Genomic DNA, 19,686 nt, shown 5'->3' on the forward strand with positions numbered 1-19,686 from the left:
TTGGTCCTTGGTTTCTACTAGCCAGTTTGTGGGAGGGATTGACCCTTAAGCTGGCTGACTGTGAAGTTCCACCTGATTATGGCTTGTAAGCTGCTGTACACGTGTAGTCTGGAGGTCTCTTGTTGGGCTCAGTGACACAATCTTCCAGATCACCTGAGCTCTGTGCTCCAGGAAGGTTTCTTGTGGTTTATGTTCACCCCCTGTTGTAGTTGAGGCGTGATTGCTATTGACCCTTTCATGAGTGGAGATAACTTTTCAGTGTGGGTGACTGTAAGGGTAAACTTCGATGACTGTGTATGACACACTTTGTAGAGTCTTCCTGCCCCCAGGCAGTGTTGTTCCCAGCAAGCTAAGGTGTGTGCCAGTATCCCCGTTGGTTGTGCCACTTAATGTTTTTTGTTGGGTCGAGCTTTGGTGTGGTCTGAAGCCCACCACTGGTTAAGTTGGTTCTGGATCCACTTGGATGTGGTTCAGGTACAAGTGTCTGTCAGACGTTGTGTGTAACTAGCCTTGGGCTACCTGTCTGAAGCTACCATGCTGTTCACTGTCTTTGTGTCTACAGGATCTGTTCATGCATAGGAGGGGCTAGGCTGTATAAAAGGGTTGGCTTCCTCTAGCTTAGAGTTGGGAGCAGATCTGTTAAAGGACCAAGGACCCTTAAGATATTCCTTCACCTATCAGTTACTCTGCCTCCCCTTTGAGGTTACTTGGTCTGCCTCCAGAGCCTTTTGAAGACAGACTGTAGGATGTACCTCCGTTAGCTAATATATGGCTAGTAGGTCCCTTATTTGGGGATCATACAGTCAGGCACTAAATGAGAGGAAAGTAGTCCCTTCTTCAAAGCAAAATCCCTCAGTCTCTGCCAGAATTTCCAACTCTAGTTCCCCCTGGAGGAGCTTGCTGCTGGTTCAGGTTGTATACATCCAGCTATAACCTCTGCAGGAGCAAAATCAGCCACCACAGCCTTAGGGGATAGAGCAAAAGAGTCTCCCATTGGGAATAATGCCAGACCAGCCCTCATGAAGAGACTAATCACTTCATCTTAGTCCCAGATAATACCCTCCAATGGTCTCACATTTTGAATGTTCCTGCTCTGAGCCGCTTTCCCTTCCCCTCACAAAACTGCACCCAGTGGTGGTATCTGGGACTTGGCAGGGTTGATAGAAACAACCCTTGTTGGGGTGGTGCCCACAGCCTGTAAGATTGGGGCAGGCACGTCTTCTTCCCAGGGTAGCAAAGGTTGAACTCCCAGGGGTCTTGGATTTGTCTCCCTGCAATGCAGCCACTGAGCCCAGCACTTGCCTGTCTGGCTCCTGGATAGAAAGAAGCCTTTCCAGGAGACAATAAAAAAAGGTTCTGAGCTGCTCCTTGGCACCACTATGGCACAAAACCAAGCAGCATGGGCTGAAAGTCAGCCCTGCACTGCACTTCAATCTTTCTTCATGTCTGGTATAAGCAGGGTGGAGCAAAAAATCCCTGCTCTACTCAGGTTCCAAACCCAGCAGGATGGTCAGAAAGTCTGGTTCCTCTGTGCCATCAAATCCAGCATAGGAGTCCAAAAATCCAAGCTCTGTGCCACTCCCCTGTGCCCAGGAACACAGAATGACAGGCAGACTGAGCAATTCAACAGATGGGAGGAGTGCCCCTGACTGTGCATTTGAGGTAGGGAAGATTGTTTCTCTTTCCCAATGCCCACAATTCAGTCACTGTCTGGATCTCGCCACAAAACCTTTCCAGAAAATAGAGGGTCCATTAAAGTCATTGTGTAGCCAGAAGACCCCTCTTCAAAACTTGAGTACAGCAGTGTGGCCATTCCAGCAGTCAGAGTCCAGAGTGAACTCCCCAGGCCGGTGCTGCTATAGTAAGAGTGCTCCTTCCCTATGATGCTACTTTCCAAATCTCCCAGGTAGACAGTATCCCCATTGGTTCCCACTGTCAGATGCTATACAGGCTCCTCTTCAGTTTGTGTTGCTCTGGGTGGGGATCTCTTCATGTGGTTGAGACTCCACTCTCCTAAATGGAGGAAGTTCCACAGTGGTTTCTCAGATGCCCCTGCATCTGTGTGAGGGGGCTCTCCCTTTCTGCCTTTCTTACCAGTCACTAAGTGGATTCTTTAGTACTCATTGGTTATAATATTTCAGATCAGTTATCCTTCAATTGGTTTTTCAAGTTGATTGTTCTGTAATCTAGCTGTAAATGCAGTTTGGGGCTAGGAGCAAGTGGATGCAGCTTCCAGCCCACTGCAGGACCTACCAATTATTATCTACACTAATAAAAGAGAAAGATGCAAATTGACCATATCTTCGCAATGACCACCAGCCAATCAGGAGTGAGTATGCAAATTAACCCAACAAAGATGGTGAGTTAATTTGCATACACAGGCACCCAGTGGCCAGGGGCGGGGCACTTGCGTCATCGCCATGGCGATGACGCAGGCATTTCGCACCGCCCCAACCGCTCCGGGCCTCTGGGCAGCGTGGGAAGGCAAAAAGGCATCTCCGGGCAGAGCAAAGGCTGTGCCGGCAGCGAGGGTAAGGAAGGCCCATTCTGCACAAATCTTTGTTATTCCATAAAATAAAACATTAAATTTATTTTTTTCTCTCTGATGATTAGTGACATTGAACATTTTTTCATATGACTATTGATCATCTGTATGTCCTCTTTGGAGAAGTGTGTATTCAGGTCCTTTTGCTATTTTTTAATTGGGTTGTTTGTCCTCCTCAGATTGAGTTGTATATTTTTTATATATATTTTGGAGATTAACCCCTTATCAGGCACTTCTTCAAAGAGGGCATACAGATAGCCAGTAGACTTATGAAAAAATAAATGATCAACATAACTAAACATTAGAGAGATGTGAATTAAAACCACAATGAGCTATCACTTCACACCTGCCAGAATGTCTCTCATCAGTAAATCAACAAACAACAAGTACTGGCAAGGATGTGAAGAAAAGAGAACCCTAGTACACTGCTGGTGGGAATTCAGACTGGTGCAGCCACTGTGGAAAATGGTATGGGGTTTCCTCAAAAAAATATAAATGGAACTGCCTTTTGACCCAGCAATCTCATTTCTGGGAATATATCTTAAGAATTGCAAAAACACCAATCACAAAGACTATATACACCCCATTTGTTCATAGCAGTATTATTTACAATAGGTAAAATCTGGAAATAGCCCAAGTGCCCATTGGTAGATCAGTGTATAAAAATGCTGTGGTACAATATGTAATACTTTAAACAAACAAACAAAAATGCTCTGGTGCATTTACACAATGGAATAGTATGCAGTTGTAAAAAGGAAGGCACTCTTACCATTTGTGACAGCATGGATGGACCTGGAGATTATAATCTTAAGCAAAATAAGCCAGTCATAGAAAGACAAATACCATATGGTCTTACTTATGTGTGGAATCTAATGAATAACAACAACAAAAACAAAAAATCCCTGAAAAACAAAATATAACCAGAGTCATGGGTACATGGTACAGACTGACAGATGTCAGAGTGGAGGTACGTATGTGTGTGTGTGTATGTGGTGGGGGGGAGGGCAAGATGAAAGAGGGTTAAGAGAATAGCCAAAAAATATATATTCACTAGAGGCCCGGTGCACGAAATTCGTGCACTGGGGAGGGTGTCCCTCATCCCAGCTTGCACCCTCTCTAATATGGGACCCCTCGGGGGATGTCCAATTGCAGGTTTAGGCCCGATCCCTGTGGAATCGGGCCTAAACCTGCAGTTGGACATCCCTCTCACAATCCGGGACCGCTGGCTCCTAACCGCTCACCTACCTGCCTGATTGCCCCCTAACTGCTCCCATGCTGGCCTGATTGCCCCTTAACTGCTCCTCTGCGGGCCTGATTGCCCCCAAATACCCTCCCCTGCTGGCCTGATCACCCCCAAGGCTTTTATTAGTATAGATATGACCCTGCACAGAAAATTTTACTAACCCTGCTTTACAATAAGGGCTTGACGATTGAATCATTAGTGCCAGACACCAAGATTTCCTTTCTTTGAATAGTGGAGGGAATACTTATCTTGTCTTTAAGTTGCCCAGAAATTAAAATGAGATAATGACTTAGAAAAGTATAAAAGCACCATATAAAGACAACTGTCTTTTTAATGAAGTGGCAAAATGAAAAACATTTTTTATTCTCCCCTTCCTTCCTTTACAGCTTTTATTTAAACTTTGAAATTTATAAAAATTTCACTCCAGTTTTCATTTCTTTACATTCAACATTATTTTGTATTGGTTTCAGGTTTTATATTAGTTACAGAATAGTGGTTAGACAATCATATACTTTATAAAGTGTTCCCCGATATTTCTAGTACCCACCTGGCATCATACCATCATTACAACATTATTGACTATATTCCCTATTTAAGTGACAATGGGTTTATAGGTTCCTTTCAGTCTTTCTTTTGTGTTGCTTGTCCTTCCTTTTCTTTCTCACTTCTTCCCTCATTTTCTTTATATAGTATCTCAATTGGCCATCAAAGCTCAGTGAAGGCACTGGGACACGCTTAATCCATTTTACAGACCAGGAAACTGAGGCCAATTCCAGTTGGCTGTGGAACTTGACTCAGCACACAGGAAGCCCTCAGAGCCATGCTCTTTGCACTTCCTAAGGGGCAGCGGCCCAGCAAACAGAACAAACCTTCCAGACAGGCTTCCAAGCCTCTTTCTCAAGCACCTCTTCATTGCGGATGCTCCACATTCTTTCCTCTCCCCCCATTCTTTACTGCCCCCCCCCTTCTCCGAAGCAGGTGGAAGGCTTCCCACTCACTGCCTAGACATGCTCTGCTATGGGGCAGGGTGTAGTGAGCTTGCTTTTGGGTCAAGGCAGGAGCAGGAGTCACTGCCTCTGAAGTGTGAAGGCCGCCTGAGCGAGGCACATTAGCACTGGGAGCTTCTCTGAATCACATCAGTCAGTCCAGTACCCTGCAGTGCAGCACCCCTCCACTGAGGTGGCACCACTCCTCAACCCCGCCTCAGGGGTGAGGGTCCTGGCCCTCTGCCAGGAGTCCTTCCATGCCCCTTGATCCCTGGCTGGGCCCACCCACGTCTTGGGGGCACTGCAGAACCTCTGTCTCTCTGCAGATGAGACAGATCCCTGCCCTAGGTCTCCGCAAAGCTATGAATCTGTGGCCAGAGGCCTGGTCTGGGTCTTAGCAACCACATGCCTGCAATGTTCCCAGGAACCCTGGGAGCGGCTGGGCGAGTCCCGCCTCACTTCCCCGGGGTGCCGATCTCCCCAGGGACCCCTGGGAGAGGCTGGATGGGCTGGCTACACCACCCGGGTTGCCGATATCCCGGCCACGCCCCCTAGGTTGCCGATCTCCCCAGGGACCCCCCTGAGAGGCTGGATGGGCCCGGCCACGCCCCGCCAGGCTGCCGATCTCCCCAGGGACCCCCGGGAGGGGCAGGAAGGGCCCGGCCACGCCCCGCCAGACTGCCGACCCGCGGGTCCCCCGGGAGGGGCGGGATGGGCCCGGCCACACCCCGCCAGGCGGCCGATCACCCGCAGGACCCCCGGGAGGGGAGGGGAGGGCCCGGCCACGCCCCCCAGGCGGCCTATGGCCCCCGGGACCCCCGGGAGGGGCGGGAAGGGCCCGGCCACGCCCCCCCAGGTGGCCAATAGTCCGTGGGACCCCCGGGAGGGGCGGGAAGGGCCCGGCCACGCCCCCCCAGGAGGCCCATCGCCCCCCGAAACCCCTGAGAGGGGCGGGAAGGGCCCAGCCACGCCCCCCGAGGCGGCCGATGGCCCCCAGGACCCCCGGGAGGGGCGGGAAGGGCCCGGCCACGCCCCCCCAGGCGGCCGATGCCCCCTGAAACCCCTGAGAGGGGCGGGAAGGGCCCAGCCACGCCCCCCGAGGCGGCCGATGGCCCCCAGGACCCCTGGGAGGGGTGGGAAGGGCCCGGCCACGCCCCTCCAGGCGGCCGATCACCCGCAGGACTCCCGGGAGGGGCGGGGAGGGCCCGGCGATGCCCCCCCAGGCGGCCGATCGCCAGCAGGACCCCTGGGAGGGGCGGGGTGGGGCGGGAAGGGCCCGGCCAAGCCCCCCCAGGCGTCCGATCGCCCGTGGAACCCCCGGGAGGGGCGGGAAGGGCCTGGCCACGCCCCCCCCAGGTTGCTGATCTTCCTGATACCCTCTTGAGTGTCTGCGCAGCCAGGTCTTGCCTCCCCGGGGCAGCGATCTCCCCAGGGACCACCGAACTAAGAGGACTGGGCGCCGCCATCTTTATCTTCTCAACGGCCGGATAGGCCACCCGGAGTCCCACCCCCCAGCCTCCCACCGGCCCAATCGTGGGTGTAGCGGAGGTGTGGTCAATTTGCATGTTTCTCTATTATAAGGTAGGATACCCCATGGATACAGAGAACAATGTGTTTACATCCAGATGGAGGGGAAAGTGAGGTCTGGGTGGAGGGGGGAATAAAAGCGGAAAAATGTGGGACATCTGTAATAATCCTACCTAATAAAAGGGTAATATGCAAATAACCATCACTCCACTACACCCACGATTGGGCCAGCGGGAGGCTGGGGGGCGGGACTCGGGGTGGCCTATCCGGCCGTTGAGAGGTGCAGGGGGTGGGCCTATCTGGCCGTTGAGAGGCGCTGGAGGCTTTTGGCCTGGTGCACGAGCGGACACCCAGCTCCCTTGCCATTGAAAGTGGGGAGCTGGGTGTCTCTCTGTGCATACGGAGAGACTATAAGATGCCAAGGAAGAAACCACTACTAAGGAAAGGACTCAAAAACTGAAACTATGGAACTTACAGGTAAAGAAATAGGAGAAAATCGTTGCTACTTTGGAGGTAGCTAGATAGCTTAGAAGGACATAGGAAACACTAACCATAAAAAAGTAATTATTAGACTTGTTAAAATTAACATCTTTTCTTGAAAAAAAGACACCATTATGAAAATAAAAAGGCAAGTCATAGGGAGAAATTATTCACAATATGTATGTCTGAAACAGACTTTTATGGAGAATATCTATGAAGCAGTCTTACAATTCAATGGTAAGAATACAGACAACCCAATGTTCAAAATGTGTAAAAGATTTGAACAGACACATCACAAAAATAAGATCTATACCATCATGTGATGATTAATATCATTAGTTATAAGGGAAATGTGGATTAAACCTTAGTGATTTTCTATAAAACACACTAGAAAGGCTAAAATTAAAAAGATTGACAATAACAAGTATTGGCAAGTATGAGGAGCCACTACAACTCTCATGTAGGTGGGAGTATAAACTGTTGCACCCACTTTGGAAAATGTATTGACAGTTTCTTAGAAAGGTAAACATTCCCTTACCATAGACCCAGCAATGTTACCTCTTGGTATTTAAAATAAATCAATAAATCATAACATTTGTTCACACAAGGATTTGTACACAACTGTCCATTGTAATCCTATATAATAAAGATCTAATATGCTAATTAGACCAGATGGCAGAACCTTCCAGAACAATCAGTGGGCAGGGCTGTGAGGTAGCCGGGGCCACAAGGCAGCCGGGGCTTCGAGGGCTGAGTTCCTTGCACAAATTTTGTGCATTGGGCCTCTAGTCTATAATAATAAACATGTAATATGCTAATTAGACCAGACTAATGACCTTCCAGACGTCATTCCGGATGAAGCCACAGTGTTGGGGGTAGAGGCAGAGGCGGTTAGGGGCAATCAGCCAGGCAGGCGAGCAGTTAGGGGCAATCAGGCAGGCAGGCAGAGGGGTTAGGGGCGGTCAGGCAGGTAGGAAGAGGGGTTAGGGGCGATCAAGCAGGCAGGCAAGTGAGTGGTTAAGAGCCTGTAGTCCCGGATTGCAAGAGGGACCTAAACCAGGTCTGCGGGATCAGGCCTAATCCGGCAGTCGGACATCCCCGAGGGGTCCCAGATTGCAAGAGGATGCAGGCCCAACTGAGGGGAACCCCCCTCCCATGCACGAATTTTGTGCACCGTGCCTCTAGTGTGAATAATAAAATAAATGTATTTCCATCCCAAATGTATGATACTTTAAGTACCTTATATTAATATTGTGTGAGATTTTGTGTTATTTACAAGAAACTTCTTTATAAATTAATATATAATTAACTACTTTTAGACTGTTAAAGTGGATAACTTTGCCTTAATTATAAAAATGTCAAGGCTTTTAAATATAATGTCAACTTTTATGTAAAAGATTATCATGAATACTATAGTTTATAATATATAAAAATCACTAATTAAATACTCCAATGCCAAGAATGGAACAAGAGTTGTCAATTCAGAGGAGATATCAATGATTTAAGACAGTAATAAAAATCATTAGAATTGTTTACTCTTACTTTATGGATTTTAATTTAAATGAACAGGAATAATTACAAGGAAGTCAAGAGAAAGAATATAAATATGATTAAAGCACAAAGGTTCCACTTAAAATTTCAGCCTCCCTTTTCCTTCCAAACATGATTTGTATGACATCTAGGGTGGAAATTATCTTTTCTTCCTATAGATTAGATATTTTCAATTCTGATATTTGTTCTCTTCATTGAAATAAGTAGCTGAAACTTTGTTCTAATTTCCAGCTAAGATAAATGTTATTTTAAAAGCTGGTATTTTTATGGAATATGGCAAAGGAGACATAAATAGCATCTAAAAGGCAGGCTATAAGTTTAGTAATACAGCACCAAAAAGTAAGAACTGAAAATTATAACTATTGGGGGAGATGACTAAGCTGAGTAAATATATAAATATTTTTATTGGAAGTAAAAACTATTAACGTAGGTATTGTATTGTGATGACCAAACACAAACTTGGCTGTTTTAGGCAACTCAGCTTCTTTACTGGAGGATATTTTACCCTTATGTACTTTGGCAGATTTCCAGGGTCCCCTAGGAGAAAGCAATATCACCATTTACATATCAAAGCAAACCCCATTAGACCTCTCTGGGGATGTGAAAGTACTTTTTGAATAAGAAGTCTCAACAAATTTCCTTTCAAAACTAGGCTACCTACTTTGTCTCACAATGCTTAGCACACTGTAGTATATCACAGAGAAGCAACCAAGATAAGCCTAAAAAAAGAGTTAAAGATGCTATGCAAATGTTTTTTGAATGAGTTTAAATAACTGTTTGGAGTTAAGTTATAGGCAAAGAAGGAGTCACTCTAAGGATCTGGGCTCATTTTAAGAATTTTACTTTTTCCCACACCTACAGAATTACCCAGAGAAGTAGTTAATTGCAGATCTGCACTTCATCCTACCTAATAAAAGAGTAATATGCAAATTAACCATCACTCCGCTACACCCACAAGCCGCGCCCACCAACCACGCCCACCAGCCAATCAGAGCAAGTATGCAAATAAACACAACCAAGATGGCTACAGCCACAGAGAGCAGGAGGGAGGCTTGGGTTTCCCAGGCAATGGAGGAAGCCAAGCTTTCCACCTGCCCTTGCCAGCCTAGGCCTCCACTCAAGGCTACAAAGTTTCAATTATAGGAGGTAAACAAATCCAAACAGAAATGGTGGCAGCCACTGAGCTGGAAAGAGCGAGAGGCTAGGGTTGCCCCTGGCAATGGAAGAAGCAAAGCTTTCTGCGCACCCTGGCCAGCCCAAGCCTCCACTCCAGGCTAAAAAGTTTCAATTATAGAAGATACATTAATTACAACAGAAATGGCTGCTGGCCACGGAGCGAGCAGGAGGCTTGGCTCCACTCCAGGCTACAAGGTTTCAATTGTAGAAGGTAAATGAATTCTAGATACCAGGGCCTCCGCTTGGGTCACCAGTCGGACATCCCTCAAGGGGTTCCAGATTGGAGGGGGTGCAGGCTGGGCTGAGGGACACCCCCCACCCCCGTGTACAAATTTTGTGCACCGGGCCTCTAGTCAAAATATAAAAGGATGAATGCCCCATAACCAAAATGTACATAACTTGATGTTTATTGACTATTGGATAATATTTTAAAGGACCCCCTCAACTTTTGCATATTTACTAGTATGCAGTTTCTATTTTGTATGATGTTTTAGCTTTCTACTGTTTGTGCAGCCTGGTATTTATATTATAGTATGGAGAAAATAATGTTAAGCTAAGGTGGTGTTCAAAAGCCAGCTTATCCTAGATGCTTTATCAAGGCTCTCTTGCTTATATAATACTGAATGCTTTCTATGAAGATATAAAAAATAAATGAAGGTACATGTGATTAAAATAATCATAGTTCTCAACAAACAGTACATAAAGCATTCATTAGGGGTTGATGTCTTTTTTCTCAGATATTTGTTTAAAAGGATTCCACTAGTGTTCAAAAATTTCCTTTCACAAAAAAATGTTTGTGAACATTCTAGCACTGAATTTTCTCCTTCACTGCATCTAATGAACAAGAATTAAGGGTGTGTGTGTTTGTATTTTTTTCACTTCATTTTCAATTCAAAATGCCCTGCATTAGTTAAATGTCATTCATAATAGTAATCATGATAATTCTTCATATTTATAAAATAATTTTGCTTTATGATAAAATTCCTTTGAAGAAGGTAGAGAAGGGACAAACAGTTACTGCAGACCATACAGAGAGGAGCTCATGTTTTCCCTTTCATCAAACACACTTTTTCTTGTTACCCTCCCCTCATCCCTCTCTCTGTCTCTCTTACCCTCTCCTTCTCCCCCCACTTGTCTTTCTCCCTCCCTCCCTCTCTGTCTGTCTGCTTGCAAACATTGAATGAGTTCTGAATGGATATTTCATACATTAACTTCCTATCTATCATCTATCTATCTATCTATCTATCATCTATCTATCTATCTATCTATCTATCTATCTATCTATCTATCATCATCTATCTATCATCTATCTATCTATAAAAGCCTAAGCAACTGCTCCACCTTTTGACCGTTCCACCGTTCAACCATTCAACTGGTAGCTATGACACGCACTGACTACCAGGGAGCAGATGCTCTGACTTGCTGCTGGGGTCCAGCCAATTGGGACTGGACGAAATGGGTTCCTGCAGTCCCTCCCTGGCCCCGATTGTGCACTGGTGGGGTTCCTCGGCTTGGCCTGCACCCTCTTGCAATCCATGACCCCTCAGGGGATGTCGGAGAGCTGCAGGCCAGGCTGAGGGACCCTACCAGTGCACAAATCCATGCACCAGGCCTCTAGTATATTCACAATCTTGTACTACAGTGATATAGTTCAGTGTTAAGAATGTAAGGACCATCTTTGGGGTCTTTGTTCAGAGATTGTTTCTTTTGTCATAGCTACAAGCATTTCTTGAGCATAAATTATGTGTAGGGCCAATTGCTAGATATTCGAAATTCCCTGCAACTTTCGGTAAGTGGATAGCACAAACAATATCAATGTTTTCTGTTTTTGTTTACAAACTCCTAAATTTTTGTGACTTAACACCATATCAGCCAGAGTAAAGTGTCAAAGTACCAAAGACACTTAAGTTGTTGAAAATATTCATTGTATATTCTTTAACAAATATATATTGAGCATTTACCATGTGCCTAGCACTGTATTGTATGCTGTAGATATAAATGTATTAAAACAAAATCCCTGATCTCAAGAAATCAGTCTTAGTGAAGAAAACTAAATAATCTAAAACAAAGTCTGAACAGGGTGTTATGGGAGAAATAGAAAAAAGTACTCAATTTGAGGTGGATGATGAGTCAGAAAAAGGTTCACAGAGGAGGTGGGTTTTAAGGGTGTAAGAATTTTTCAGGTAACTAATAATAATAATAATAATAATAATAATAATAATAATGGCTATCTTTTTTACTGAGCCTCCACTAGGTCTTAGGCATTAGGCTAGGTATAGTGATTATTATCTCCATTTTAAAAATAAGGTAACTGAGTTCAGGCAGTTAAGTAGCTTCTCCACGGTTACACAGCAAATAAGTAGCAGAGGCATAATCCAAACCCAGTTTTATCTTATTTTATCTACATCATACTACCATAATTGTCATCATTTTATAGTGGTCTTTCTAATGTGGTCTTGTGAAATGTATTTTTTAACATGTGACCATATGTTTGCCAATTTTTACATTTATATTGTGCTTTTATTGTAAGTTTTTCATTCAAAATCACTTATTTTGTGTATGTACATTATGTTCAATAAATATAATAATACCAATGCTGCCTATCTAACAAGGTTGTTTTGAGGATCAAATGATATAAAGGCTTTAGAAAATTCTTTGAAAATTTGACAAACAAAAAAGTTCAAGTTATTATTTATGATAGATATTTTCAGCTCCAAAAGTTATTAAGTTTTAGGTTGTTTAACTTTTGCTTTCACTTCAAGTATGACTTGCTTATGCCTGTTGATTTTCTATTTTCATGTGTAGAATTTTTATGTTGTGCTTCTTTGCAATTATATTTAATTGATTTATACTTAGTATTTGGATTTGACAATAATTACATGACTATTGGTGTATAATACCAATTAAATTAATTATTTGTAAACTGGCTACTATTGGTTACTTTCATTTTCCACTTCTATAATTTTGTAGAAGTGCGTGGAGCTTTTAATGTATTACACCATTACTAAAGTCAAATTCAACTAACCTAAGCTTCATTTTAGGTCAATAGCATGTGCATGCAATAAATTTTGTCTGTGACATTCCTTAAATTTTCAATATGGTTGTGGCACCAGCAATTTCTTTCCATGCTTATTAGTTTGAATCCCATTTTCCAAGAAGTGGTTATTTTGGGGACACTTTCTCTGAAATTTACCAATAACTAATCATGTCTTTGTACATTATTAATTTTTATATTAAAATATTTATTTCTGTATTATTGATGAGTATATTGTTCTCAGTCTGTCACCATCTAGATTCTAAGAATTGAGTTACTACATTTACTTTAAAAATAATAAAATTTTTGTGATATCATTAATAATTATAATAAAATGATCATTTATTTATATTGTATTTTTTATATTTACCCCAAAAAGTAATAATGACTGTTAATTCCAAAGATATGGGAATTTAAATATATAAATAGATAGATATTAGATATTTTTATTATGCATTTATTATTTTCTCTGCATTTCTTAGTATTTACAAATTTTAAATATTAGAATTTTAGAATTTTAGGGAATTATAGCCATATGCTTTATTGATCCTCCCTGAGCAAGATAATGACCATACTATATGCAGGGTGAGGATGGAGTAATCTATACTTTTCAATCTATGCAATTTTCATTAAGTTAATTCTTTTCAGATATTTTCTCATATACTGGACATAATTATTGATTGGTTTTATGAAGTGTTTTATTTACTCGAAAACACTATTATTGGTTTAGTATTTCCATAAAAAAACTTAGTTTCACTTAAGATGTTTTCTCCTAATTAGTAAACAAACTTAAAAAGTGGCAAAATTGATGATTATTTTTATTCTCCATGGATGTCTTCAGTTAGATAACAGCATGATCTATGATTGAGCAATAAACTGTAAGCTAGAAAGTGACATTTTAGAGTACTTTAATTATCTGTATATAGTTAAGAGTATAGAGTCTTGACTTATAATGTTCTCCTTCTCCTGCACCCTGAGATCTTAAAATAAAGATGATACTATAAAAACCTGGTGTGAAAAAACAAACAAACCTGGTGTGCATTCCTCTTTGTGAAATACAAAAATAATATAAAGGGAAAAAACAACTCTATCAAGTACTTTAAAAGTGCACCCACATTCCCTTTCACTATGTCCTTGCAATTTTCTCTAAATTAACTAGTTTCAAACACAATTAAGGAAATGTGTCATAATAATTTGCATTTTGACTTTATGATGAATTGCCAATTTTTATATTGTGATAACTCAGCTCATTCCATCACTTTTCTCTATAGAACGGAATTTTCTCTCTTATATCCACATCAGAGCTGCTCCAAAGGAACATATTAAAATATCTAAAACACCTCATCGTATGATAGCCTAACCTACAAGGATGTAGCATAGAGCCTGTGGACCTCTTTTGAAGTAAGCAACAGCAGATAGCTTGCTATCTTATATTAAGTACTTTCAGGAAAGTTTGGATAGATCATTTCCATTCTAACCCCAAAATTCTATGTTTAAAAATAATATGTAGGTGAGAAAGGGTGTTGTTTTACTTAAAAATGAACACAAACAGGAAGTGCCAACTATGAGAAAGTTTTTTGAGCTATATAAACACACATAGCATTTTTCTAATTTTTCAGGAGAAAATAAAGAGAAGACAAAAGATTTGTGAAGAGATTTTCTCTTTTTGGTTCATAACCACCACATGGTACATTGCCACATATAATACCCCTTAGATTTAATTTGAGTTTCTGTTCAGAAACGTGTATTCTAAGCTTTCCAGTGTCAACACTTCTTTGTAACATTCCAAAAAATACATGGATAAGTAGATGATAAATAGTCTTGGGCAATTAAAAAATGGACTCTGTACCCATATTATTACTGAGAGAAAATTTAACACAAAATAAGATCCTTCTTACAAGCTAATATGTTAGATTTAAAAACCTGAACAATTAAATGATATATTTTCATCTGACAACATGAAATTTATTCCACATCTATTTAACACAGATTTACTAAGTGAACACTACAAGCAAGTTCCTGACCTAACTTCGGTGGGACACAAAGGCGCATATAATATGCATTCTTTCCTTAAGGTACTTCACCATATGTGAAGACACCAGATAAATATGCATTAATAGCTACTGAACAATTAATGAATAAGTATAAGCCAGCACCACAAGGCATGATGTTATATTAAAAATCAAACATGAGGCTTAGATGATGCATAAATGTATTCAAAGAAGATAGTGCTATGTGGGTTGAAGTAATCAAGGAAGGGTTCCTGCAAGAGAGGGGACGTGAACTGAGACATGCAGTGGTTCTAGAAGGTAAGGAATTGTACAGATAAGAGTAAGGAGTGAATATTATTCCATGTTTGAAGAAAATTAAATACTAAAGTCTTCAAAGCTGTAATTAATAGTTGCAGGATTGCTTTTTTGGAAATAAACATTAGGGAAGAGCAGCAGTGGATTATCTGCCATGGACCCCTAGTTTAAGATTTATGTTACCCTGGCTTGACCATGGAGTGATCTTATCATCATAATTCCTACATTCTCAATTTAGTCTGCTCGGCCAATTTTATTATTTCTTACTCCTAATTTATCGTAAGTCAATCAATTACCATGCGGCATGTTTTACAAATTAACAAACGCCTTACATCTGAGCACATATTATATGGTACATTTTATGTTTGTGAACTAGCTAGCCCTATTTAAAAGGTTCACCCACACATGTTTCCCAGAAGGAGATGGGAAAGAGAAAGAAAGAATTCCTCCCAATGAGAATATATTTAATTATTCTTACTAGGTCATCTGTGTGTATGACGCAAGCAGTGCAAAAATATTAATTTTAAATGTGGCATAATCTATACAAGTCTACAAACAGAAAAATATAGGCAGGCCAGTGAATTAAACAGATATATTGGAAGTTACTTGTCATCTCAGTGGTTTCGAGGTATATCTCCCTGGGTTATGGGTGGTTAGTGAGGACAATTTCGTACTACCTAAAATGTCAGAGGTGGTGAACTTTCTCCCCTTTCATTGCAGAGTAGAGGGGCATATGTCCCCAAAAGTCCACCAAGCTAAAATAATTGATCTGACAGTAGCCCTTTGTCTCCTGGAATTTCAAATAAAGCATTAAATGGAGTGGAAACTGACTAAAATTTTCATTTCCTCAGATTGAAAAAGCAGATTCATGAATCTTTTTCCTTTGTGCCCACTGCTTAGCGTCTCCTCTAGCAAAGGATCCTAGGGTTTCAGAATGTTCTAGGTGGATCTAGTTTTAAACCTATCTGGTTACAAAGACCCCTGACATATTCCAGGCTAGCAAAAAGGGCAGACTACCTCTTGAGGAAGACTAAGTCTGGGCTCTCTGAAAAAGAATCATTTACTCTAAGAATTCTTCTAATGATGCTGGAAGGTGAATAGGAAACATATAAATGTATATATAATTTTGATCTTCAAAAATTGCCTTTGCTTTTATTTTCTAAATCCTCTTCAATCTTATACTATAAGCCTCTAAATTTTTGTTCACTCATAGTGGTTAAATAACCTTTAATGAGAAGTAAAATAAACATTTCCCAATTTAAGTGACCTTTGAAAGGTAAAAAATAACATGTTTTGAACATTTACTTTGTAGTAGGTTTATTCTAAATATTCTAATGTGTTCTCATTTAATTCTTACAACATCCATGGGACATAGTACATCTTGAACTTACTAATCTTTAATCAGACCACACTTAAAAATTAACTCCACAAGCACAGTGAGTTGAAGTTACGCACAATAATGAGCATTATAATAAAGTGGACTTACCCAGAAGCACTATAAATTTATCAGTTTTCCAGAATGTGGAAAATGCAAAAGTGAGCTGCCTTCCAAAAAATAAATTTACTAGAATTTTCCCAGGATACTTTGCAGAAGTCATCCCTCTCAGCCTTCTGAACTTAGAGATGATTGTTGTTTCAGTGCAGGTATATGGATAGTGTTGTTAGAAGACTTAGTTCTTTTTTTTCTTACTAACAGTGATGGTAAAGCTGTTTGTTGTTATAAACCTCTCTTAAGTATAAAGAACATGAGTTATAGTATTTGCAACTTCCTGCTGAGCAGATGTTTTGGCATTCTTTATTTCTGGAGTCACAACAGAATTTTTTGGCTGGCACACATGAGAGACTATATTCGCTGAGTGTTAGCCATGGTGTATAATTTATTTTATATAACATAATATTATATATACACACATATATATATATACCTTCACCTTCTAATCCAAACCCCTAAACCTTTGCAAGTGTCATGTAGACAGTTCACTGCATTCAATTTTATTAATGTGGAAACCAGATGGGGTAAATTTTAGGTTGAAGTTGCAAGAGTCCTGCTTTCACTTTTGTTCTTATTCAAATCAGTCAACACAGAAAATTTAGAAAATCTGTGGGCTATCTGCTATTTTCCTTACTTCTATACTGCTTTTATAATCCAAGGAGCTAGAGAAAACATAAAATGTATTATCTATCCAGCATAGAGCTTCTGAGAAGGTTTCCGTCCGGCCCTAGCTATGGGAAACCAGCTTTGCTCATCAGAACCTGTATGGACTACCACAGCACAGTCATCATTAATACTTAGCTCAGTAGCTCTCATTTTCCACTGCAAAAAGCAGATAAATGCTTTTTTTCTGATAAATTTCACACATTGACTTTATGCATAGTTTTTCTAATACATCAGTAAGTGATGAAACATGTGGATACATCATGATAAAACGGTCTTAATACAGTGGCCTATAAATACTGGTTTTCTGATAACACACAATCAAATGCAACAGCTATAGTTCAAGCTTTGCTGATTTTCTATTTTGCTTATTGGATATTATTTCCCTTCGTAGCGCCCAGAGAAGGCAATAACTGGAAAACACGAGTGAAACATATTGAGATCAATTGTGGTGTACTCTCCACATTTTATAAAACTACTTTTTTCCAGCTACGGTATTATTCCTATAATCCTTTTGAATGGTGATGTTAAAAATTTTTATTTGATTTTTTAAAATGAACTTTAACTCTGCTCTCATGAATCTTATTATAGTAATTTGGCTGTTGTTATATGCAAAATACTTTAAGATATGTTGCCTTATTTAATATTCAGAAAAAGTTCTAAGGCACTACTGTAGGGTTCTCTACTAGAACCCTATTTTTTTTTAAGTATCACTTCCCTCCTTAAGTTTTTATATTTAAGGAAAACAGTGCCCTTTCTAATGCAGGGGATAAATGACATTGCCTACGCAAGATTAATGACGTAATTTTCCTGGTCAGGAATTGGTTTAGTTATAGACATAGGATGCACTTATGACCAATGAGACCCGAGAGGAAGTCTGGGAGCATCCAGGAAAAACATTCCATGATGATTAAGTAAAATAAAACAGATACATCCAAGAAACAGGACATCTTTTTCTTGTTCTGTATATGTTTATATCTGTATCTTATTCTTAAAAATATTTCAGCTATCTTGCCCCATGAAAAGACCTAAGCTTAAATACTTAGAATGGCAGAGTAAAATCTTAGCAAGAAACTTGGTATTTCATGGTGTCACCAAGCCACTGAATAAAATAAAATCCTAAAAACACTTTATCTCTGGATTACTTATTATGTCAGGTAATATCATATTGTTTAAGCTGTTTGAGTCAAGGTTTTCTGTTACTTTAAATCAAAAGTAATCTAAACTATTATAAATGTATATTAACTTCATTTTTCTAATGAAGAATGTGAGGTTCAGAGAGGATAATCTAATTGAGTTGCCCACTTAGAGCTAAACATTGGGAGGAGGTAGAGTAGGATCAATGTTTTCTGTTATTTTCACTGTGACACACAAATTCCCATTGTATAATATAACATTCATATATTATTAAGTGAATTGTTCCTGTAATACCTTAATTTAATACTTAAGTAATAAAATCTGGAGAAAATGCTACCCAAATTTGTCAGCTAATATTAACCTATCTAATAAAGAGAGAATATGCTAATTGACCACCACACCCTCAAAGATGGCGGCACCCACAGCCACAAGATGGCGGCACCCAGTCCCCTCAGCCCTGCTGGGATGGTAGGTGCGCAGCATGGCCAGGCCCGTCCCCAGGCGGGTCCAGCTGCTTTGTGCACCTGCCCCAGAGTCCCCCAGTACCCTCAGTCCCCCAGCCACCCAGGGCCAGCCTGAGGAGCAGGCAAGCCTAGGATGGCAGCTGCCTGCTCAGGGCCGCCCGAGGCTCAGATAACCAGGGCCGGCCAAGGCTTGAGCAGCTGGCAGTGGCAGCAGCAGAGGTGTGATGGGGGAGATGCTTTCCCCTGATTGCCGGGTTGCTTCCTACCCCTGAGGGGCTCCTGGACTGTGAGAGGGGGAAGGCTGGGCTGAGGGACACTCCCTCCAGTGCATGAATTTTCATGTACTGGGCCTCTAGTATCTATACTATCTATACTAATAAAAGAGTAATATGCTAATTAGCCCAGCAAACCTTCTGGAGACCTTCCAGAAGTCCTTCCAGACAAAGCCAGGGGTTTGGCCAGCCTGCAAACCGACCCTAAACAGCCCTCAGCCCCTCACTCAGTCCAGCCACGCCCCTCAGCAGGGACCCTCACCTCAATGGGGGTGTGGCCAGCCTTCAAACACCCATCAGCCCCTCGCCCAAGCCGGCCACGCCCCCCAGCAGAGACCCCTAGCCTGAAGGGTGAGGGCCAGCCTGAAAATTTCCCTCAGCCCCTCGCCCAGGCTGACTACGGCCGCCAGCAGGGACTCCCCGCACCCAAATGGGGGCATGGCCAGCCTGCAAACCACCCCAGCCTCTAGCTCAGGCCGGCCACGCCCCCCAAGGGGACCCCCACCCTGATCAGGGACCCTCTTCAGGGCAGACCAGCCAGCCCCCACCTGTGCACCAGGCCTCTATCTTCTATACTAATAAAAGGGTAATATGCTAATTAGACCGGGAGACCTTCTGGAAGACCTTCTGAATGTCCTTCTGGACAAAGCCATGATGGCAGGGCCGAAGCAGAGGCGGTTAGGGGTGATCAGGCCAGGAGGGTAGGGCAGTTGGGGTGAGCAGACTGGCAGGGGGTACAGTTGGGGGTGAGCGGGCTGGCAGGGGTGGCAGTGGGAGTGAGCAGGCCGGCAGTGAGGGACAGTTGGGGGT

This window comes from Cnephaeus nilssonii, assembly GCF_951640355.1.
Source record: "Cnephaeus nilssonii genome assembly, chromosome: X".
Classification (NCBI taxonomy): domain Eukaryota; kingdom Metazoa; phylum Chordata; class Mammalia; order Chiroptera; family Vespertilionidae; genus Cnephaeus; species Cnephaeus nilssonii.